Here is an 8282-nt window from a genome sequence, read left to right on the forward strand (position 1 = left end):
ATGAGGTTGGAGGAGATACAGGTGAACCTTTGTCGCACCTGGAACGACTGCTTGGGACCTTGAATGGAGTCGAGGGGGGAGGTGAAGGGACAGGTGTTGCATTTCTTGCGGTTGCAACGGAAAGTGCCCGGGGAGGGGGTGGTGCGGGAGGGAAGGGAAGAATTGACGAGGGAGTTGCGGAGGGAGCGGTCTTTGCGGAAGGCAGACATGGGGGGAGATGGGAAGATGTGGCGAGTGGTGGGGTCACGTTGGAGGTGGCGGAAATGGCGGAGGATTATGTGTTGTATTTGCCGGCTGGTGGGGTGAAAGGTGAGGACCAGAGGGACTCTGCCCTTGTTGTGTGTGCGGGGATGGGGAGAGAGAGCAGTGTTACGGGGTATGGATGAGACCCTGGTGTGAGCCTCATCTATGGTGGCGGAGGGGAATCCCCGTTCCCTGAAGAACGAGGACATTTCCGATGCCCTGGTATGAAATGTCTCATCCTGGGAACAGACGCCATCTTGGCCACGAGGACCGACTTCCATACTCACCGGGACGCCGCCTTCACCGACCTCTACATCGATGCCGCCGCCGACCCTCACCTGCCTACCGATGACGCCCAGCCTCGCAGCTTCTACGGTAACTTGGACTCCCTCCCCATCGCCGATTCCTCCGACATCGCCAACCGACCCCAACTACCCGACAACGCCGCCGGACCGGGGCTATCTCAACATGGCCGCCGCTACGCACCCGATTCATCTCGCCGCCGACCCGCCGACCATCCGCCCACCGGGACCACCCACGCATCGCACGCGGACCCCGACTCAACCACCACTGGACTCCGACCATCGGGTCCGGTGACCCGTGCCACTCGACTCCGACCATCGGGTCCGTTGACCCGCGCCGCTGGACTCCGACCATCGGGTCCGTTGACCCGCGCCACTCCACCCCCCTCCAGCAACCCACAGCCGTCGCCTTACCTGGAGCCTGGACTCTGCACTGGGCCTGCAGCCTTCACGCTGCTTACTCCCACACTCCTGGACTTAATTCCACCGGGTCCTAGCGCCCGTCTGCCCAGCCGTGCTAACCTCAGTGGCTGCTCCACTGATCCTCCCCCATCCCCCCCCAACCATGTCACACCCGCTCTTCCCCACCCACCTTACAGCCCTCTCTCCCCCCCACCCCCTGACCACCCACCACCCCTCCAACACCCACAACCCCCCCCCCACACATCGCCCCGTCCCCAGTCTACCCACCTGCCTTCCTCTGGCCCCAACTCCCACCCCTGCCGGGTGTTCACCATCCCCCCCGACCTCCCCCTCTCCCCCACCCAACGGTCTGTCCTCAGCAGAGGTCTCACCTTTGTCCCCCTCCGTCCCCATCTCAATGAGTTCCGCGCCCACCATGACTTGGAGAGCTTCTACCGTCGTCTCCGCCTCACAGCGCACTTCCATGGGAAGGAGTCCTCGCCCCCTAATGATGATCCCTTTTCCCATCTCCAACGCACCCCCTCCTCGTGGAACCCCCCTCAGAAAGTCCCGGCTCTGGAACTCTTCATTCAGAACTGCCGCCGCGACGTCAACCGCCTCAACTTCTCCACTCCCCTGTCTCACTCCAATCTTTCCCCCTCTGAACGCACTGCCATCGAATCACTCCGCAAAAACCTAGACTGGGTCATCAAACCAGCCGACAAGGGAGGTGCCGTGGTAGTCTGGCGCGTCGATCTCTACAAAGCTGAGGCCACGCGCCAACTCTCGGACACCTCCTCCTACTTACCCTTGGACCATGACCCCACTGACGAGCACCAGGCCACCATTTCTAGCACCATCACCGACTTCATCAATTCCCACGCCCTACCTGACCAAGCCTCCAAACTCATCGTTCCCCAGCCCCGCACGGCCCGTTTTTACCTTCTCCCCAAAATCCACAAACCCGGCTCTCCCGGCAGACCCATTGTCTCTGCGTGTTCGTGCCCCACCGAACTCATCTCCACATACCTTGACTCCATCCTATCCCCCTTGGTCAAATCCCTCCCCACCTATGTTCTAGACACCTCAGACACTCTCCGCCGCCTCCACGCATTCCACTCTCTGGGCCCTCACCCCCTCATCTTCACCATGGATGTCCGGTCACTCTACACCTCCATCCCCCACCAGGATGGCCTCAGAGCCCTCCGGTTCTTCCTCGACCAGAGGAGCAACCTATACCCAGCCACTGACACTCTCCTCCGCTTAGCGGAGTTGGTCCTCACCCTCAATAACTTTACATTTGACTCCTCCCATTTCCTCCAAACACAAGGCGTAGCTATGGGCACACGCATGGGCCCCAGCTACGCCTGCCTCTTTGTCGGGTACGTTGAATAATCCTTGTTCGATGCGTACCAGGGCCCCATCCCCGACCTCTACCTCCGCTACATTGACGACTGCTTTGGTGCCACCTCCTGCACCCACACACAACTGACTGACTTCATCCACTTCACCACCAACTTCCATCCGGCACTCCAATACACCTGGACGATTTCTGACACTTCCCTACCATTCCTTGACCTCACCATCTCCATCGCAGGGGACAGACTCCGGACCGACATACATTATAAACCCACTGACTCACATGGCTATCTGGACTACACGTCTTCCCACCCTGCCCCCTGTAAAGACTCCATCCCCTACTCCCAATTCCTCCGCCTACGCCGCATCTGTTCCCAGGATGAGACATTTCATACCAGGGCATCGGAAATGTCCTCGTTCTTCAGGGAACGGGGATTCCCCTCCGCCACCATAGATGAGGCTCACACCAGGGTCTCATCCATACCCTGTAACACTGCTCTCTCTCCCCATCCCCAGTCCCTCTGGTCCTCACCTTTCACCCCACCAGCCGGCAAATACAACACATAATCCTCCGCCATTTCCGCCACCTCCAACGTGACCCCACCACTCGCCACATCTTCCCATCTCCCCCCATGTCTGCCTTCCGCAAAGACCGCTCCCTCCGCAACTCCCTCGTCAATTCTTCCCTTCCCTCCCGCACCACCCCCTCCCCGGGCACTTTCCGTTGCAACCGCAAGAAATGCAACACCTGTCCCTTCACCTCCCCCCTCGACTCCATTCAAGGTCCCAAGCAGTCGTTCCAGGTGCGACAAAGGTTCACCTGTATCTCCTCCAACCTCATCTACTGCATCCGCTGCTCTAGATGTCAGCTGATTTACATCGGTGAGACCAAGCATAGGTTGGGCGACCGTTTCGCCGAACACCTCCGCTCAGTCCGCAATAACCTACCTGACCTCCCGGTGGCTCAGCACTTCAACTCCCCCTCCCATTCCCAATCCGACCTCTCTGTCCTGGGTCTCCTCCATTGCCAGAGTGAGCAACAGCGGAAATTGGAGGAACAGCACCTCATATTCCGTCTGGGGTCCTTGCGTCCCTATGGCATCAACATTGAATTCTCCCAATTTGGCTAGCCCGTGCTGTCTCCTCCCCTTCCTTCACCCTCTAGCTGTCTCCTCCCACCCTCCCATCCGCCCGCCCTCGGGCTCCTCCTCCTCCTCCCTTTGTCCTTCTTTCTTTCCCCACCCCCTATCAGTCTGAAGAAGGGTTTCGGCCCGAAACGTCGCCTATTTCCTTCGCTCCATAGATGCTGCTGCACCCGCTGAGTTTCCCCAGCAATTTTGTGTACCTTCGATATTCCAGCATCTGCAGTTCCCTTTTGAACACTCTGTGTTCTTTGTTTGGCTCTGGAGTTGAAGGTGGACACCAGGGGCTGGGGTGGCTCAGTGGGACGGGTGGTGGCTCTGGGGAGTGGGTGGCATTTCGGGTCGAGACCCTTCTTCAGACAATTACAAGTACTCTTACCGATAAGAGTTCAGTTCAGTCTGAAGAAGGGTCTTCTCTCCAGAGTTGCTGCCTGTCCCGCTGAGTTATTCCAGCTTAATGTCTAACTTCAATTTCAGAGTTAAATATTAAATACAGAGTGCTTGAGGAACTCAGCGGGCTCGGCGGCATCTGTGGAGGGAATGAATTAGGAATTGTTTCGGGCCAGGGTTCTTCTTCAATAGGAAGGAACTGCAGATCAAGGATACTAGAGCGGGTACTAGTATATTTGCTGCAGATCAGGCATGACATTCTTCTGATTTAAATTAGAATTCCGATTTTATTTTCCTATTTGTCAATTTTTTGTGCCCGATTATTTGGCGGCCAATCAACCGCTGTCTCTAAGGGGGTTGCATCCAAATCACCAACCAGCTTCCCTTAAAATTTCCACCAAATCAATAAATCGGACTCCTCCAATCAGCCGCTGTGTCCAAGGGCATTGTGTCCAATCACATAATGCGCTGGTCACTCGGCGGCCAATCAGACAGTCTCCGAGGGGCGTTGTGACCAATCACCGACCTGCTTCCCTCACCGAGGCAGACGAAGGCAGCAGGCAACACAAAGAGAGAGAGAGAGATGCAAGAAAGCAGCTATGACATAAATCTTTCCCCCCCCCCCCTTCCTTCCCAACCTCAGCCTTACGGACCTTAGCATACCCCTAGTTCCTAAAACCCATTTCCATCACCGATTATATTATGCAAGGGTGATACATTATTGGAGCTGCAGCTTTGTTTGCATCATGTGGAAGTGCAATGGAGTGTGTGAGTTTATTTTACTTGACTATCTTTCTGTTTTAATGGCTGCAACAACAGGCATCGTGTACAATGGGGGCTTGCAGCATGTAATGCAAGGAGCAAATAATCAAACACTACATTGAAGTACACGCATGAACACAGATATGGGGAGTCTGATGGAGCACCACTGCAAAACTGCATGGGTGTGCAGAGCTCCAGCCTGCAATGCATCTCATGATGTTCTAAGGGTTATTGAAACTCTGTCATACAATGGGCATTTTGGACATAGCTGATTTATCTCAAATTCTCAATGACTGCTACCTCATTGAAGCAAGACGCTTAATGTCATAGGTTTATAGTCATACAGCATAGAACCAGGCCCTTCCACATACCAAGTCTGTGCTGACCATCAAGTATCCACCCATGCTAATTTTACTTCGGAGTCACGTGAGTGACTACATGAATTCAATTCAATTCAATTCAATTTATTGTCATTTGGACCCCTTGAGGTCCAAACGAAATGCCGTTTCTGCAGCCATACATTACAAACAAATAGACCCAAGACACAACATATTTTACATAAACATCCATCACATTGCTGTGATGGAAGGCCAAAAAAACTTCTCTCTCCACTGCACTCCCCCCCCCGATGTCAGAGTCAAAGTCAAAGCCCCCGGCGGGCGATGGCGAATTGCCCCGTGGCCATTTAAGCCACGTCGGGTGATGCAAGGTCGCACACCGGGTCTTGGTGTTAGAGCCCCCGGCGTGCGCTCGCAGAGTCCCGCCGCCATTCCAAGCCGCGCGGGGCGGTGCTGTAAGGCCCCGCTCCAGGAGCTCTTCAACCCCGCAACTCGGGCGGGAGAAGTCGCCGTTGCGGGAGCCCTGAAAAGCGGTCTCCCTCCAGGTACCCGCGGGCTCCCGGTGCCGTCCGCCAAACCCGCAGTTGCAGCCACCGAAAATCCGGGGGTCGGGTCGCAGCAGCGTCCACCACAGCTCCACCCGCTCTGGACTCGGCCAGCTCCGCGACGGTGAGGTGAGTAGTTGGCACCAGAGTCCCCGGTCTTCCTGTTGGAGGCCGCTCCTCGTTGCAGCCCCAACGACAACGGAGACCCGACAAAGAAAAGGTTGGGTCTCCCGTGCAGGGAGAGATTTAAAAGTTACCCCCAACCCCCCCACACCACCCCCACCCCCCCCACACACATACCCCAACAAAAATAACAAAAACTACATAAAAACATAGACATAAAATAATAAAAACGCAGACGGACTGCAGAGGCCGCTGCAGACGAGAGTCGCGCCGCCTACCGGATATGGGCCCGCCCGCCAGTACGCATGCGTAACATTATCGCTACACGCATTGTGAACAAGTCATTGCGAGGGGAGGACGTTCCTCCCAAACGGCAGGGTTGAACCTGCAACAAGTAAGGTAGGAGAACTTAGTTTCTTGACTTACCTTTTTTACAGGAAGGCTGATGAAAACTGGCTGGGGAGAGTCTGCAGAACTGCAGGCAGCCAGTAACGGCCGGGGGCACCACTCTCTCCCTTAAACGGGAGCCAGAACCGACTTCAGCTCCAGCAGGACGCCGACAGCGGTGGATCATTCTGGAGCCATCATTCCGACGGCTCGGACAACAGCCCCACGGACCTATACTACATGGGTCCGAGGGACTGGAAGGTGCTGGGTTTTTCCACAGCACTAAAAATAGCGGCAAGCGGTCAGTGCCCGAGAGCACTGAGTACGCGTTGGAGCCGCTGGGCCTGGGTCGCGAGCGGCCAGTTCCCCGAGGGACTGAACCGCATTGGAGCACCGCAGGCTAACGGCAGTACGGGCGGCTCAGTGCTGTGAGCACTGCACCGCACTTTGGAGCACCGCAGGCCAACGGGGATACCGGCGGCACAGTGACCGTGTACACTGCACCGCATTGGCACTGCGGGGCCTGCACCTGCGAGAACATACCGTTTTGCAGCGATGCAGGTCCAAGAAGAAATACTCCAGTGGGTAAGTCCCATAGCAGCACCTTATACAGGGCTGTATTTCACTTCTACTATTACAGGGAAGTGTTTGAGGAAAAGACAGACTCAGGGAGAAGGAAGCAGCACCTTTTCTATAGGGCTATAATCATGCTTCTCTGTTCCCAGTAGACTCTTCTGTCAGAAGAGTGCTGGGGTCAAGTCTAGGGCAAACCCTGGACAGGTAAACAGATGTAAGAGCTGTAACAATGAGGTGATGCCTTTTCTAATTCACAAAGTACATAGAGTGCATTATTGGTCCTTTCCTGATAGAAATACAGGAATACTTATGTTATGACTGAAGGATTAAAAATTTACTGACAATCCAAAAATTTACTGACAAATTCCATTCCCATCTGGGAAGTCACACGGGAATGTTTGTCTATGTTTCAGGGGGAACAACAGTACAGCTGTGAGTAAAGCTAACTGGGAAAGATCTACAAACCAGGTTAGAAGCCAGCATAGACCATATGTTTTCTATCTACTGCAGGGGCAAACATTAACTGACACCATAGCTGTCACTTGCCACCGGGGATTGTAAATCCCTGAATGTACTAAACTAATCAATTTATGCATCTGGTTACATCCAACCGGGATTGACGCGGGCCTGTGTAAACCCGAAACCTCCTAGCAAAATCTTTTTATTTGGAGGTGACCTATCTAGAAGGTCAAGGAGTTGGACAATGAAGCCAAACTGGAGCTCATCTAAACGTCCAAACATCATCCTCAAAGGTATCGCCCCTATGCTGGAAGATGTGTACACCCACAACACATGGCCTCGGGGATCCAGAAGAAAACAGTAAAACCAGAAGGAAGCAAGGAGGTTGGTGCGAGAAGACATCGAATAAATAACTTTTTGACACTCATATCTTAAACAGTATCCGGGGATACACAATAGAATTTTACAACACATAATCTTCTAGTCCAGCTGATATATCGAGAGAGGAATTTGGAGGAGAACACCAAATGGATATTGGGCTATAGTATTTCCTGATGTTTCTACACGATATGGAACACCAGATGCCGATCTACTCGTATCCAGACATTATCACCAATTACCAAATATGTCATATGGGATACAGACACTGGACATCAGCAACAGATGGGGTTTTAGCTGCATTGCAAGGGAAGAATTATTATCTACGCATTCCCTTCCTAACAAAATAGGATATGGCGCTTGACGCATCAATCATAGATCAGATCTCGGCTTTTTGGCTAAGATCAAGTATAATATCTGTTCTTATCAGTTTAAATATCTGATATGTCCCTTATCTAGGGACCATATATTATAAAATTAAATAAGTAAATTAATAAATAAATAAAGAAGATGGAAATTTTTTAAAAAGAGAAAAAAAAGTGACAAATAAATAAACGATATATTCGTTTTAAGAACAGAAACCTTTTCTATTGTTAAGTATATTCGTTTTAAGAACGAAAATGGCAAGCATTGATTCAAAGGATGCATACAATTTCAGTACCCATAACAGGTGATCACGGACGTTATTTTTATCTAATTGGATGGCTCAGCTCTAGCAGTATAGAGCACTACCTAATGTGTTTACATTAGCACCTAGGTTATTTACAAAATATGACAACCAGCCACACAATGGTAATGGCTTCTTTGGATGACATACTAATTGTGTGGAAACTTAGGACGGGCTGAACAAACGGTAACAACCACTTAACAATTATT

The 8282-nt window shown here is 52.7% G+C and overlaps 1 pseudogene; it reads left to right on the plus strand.

Moving 5' to 3' along the window:
- The first annotated feature begins 7784 nt into the window (after positions 1-7784).
- LOC116972671 lies at positions 7785-7893 on the plus strand (annotated as a pseudogene).
- Positions 7894-8282: the final 389 nt, after the last annotated feature.

Source organism: Amblyraja radiata, chromosome 4, assembly GCF_010909765.2.
Source record: "Amblyraja radiata isolate CabotCenter1 chromosome 4, sAmbRad1.1.pri, whole genome shotgun sequence".
NCBI lineage: Eukaryota > Metazoa > Chordata > Chondrichthyes > Rajiformes > Rajidae > Amblyraja > Amblyraja radiata.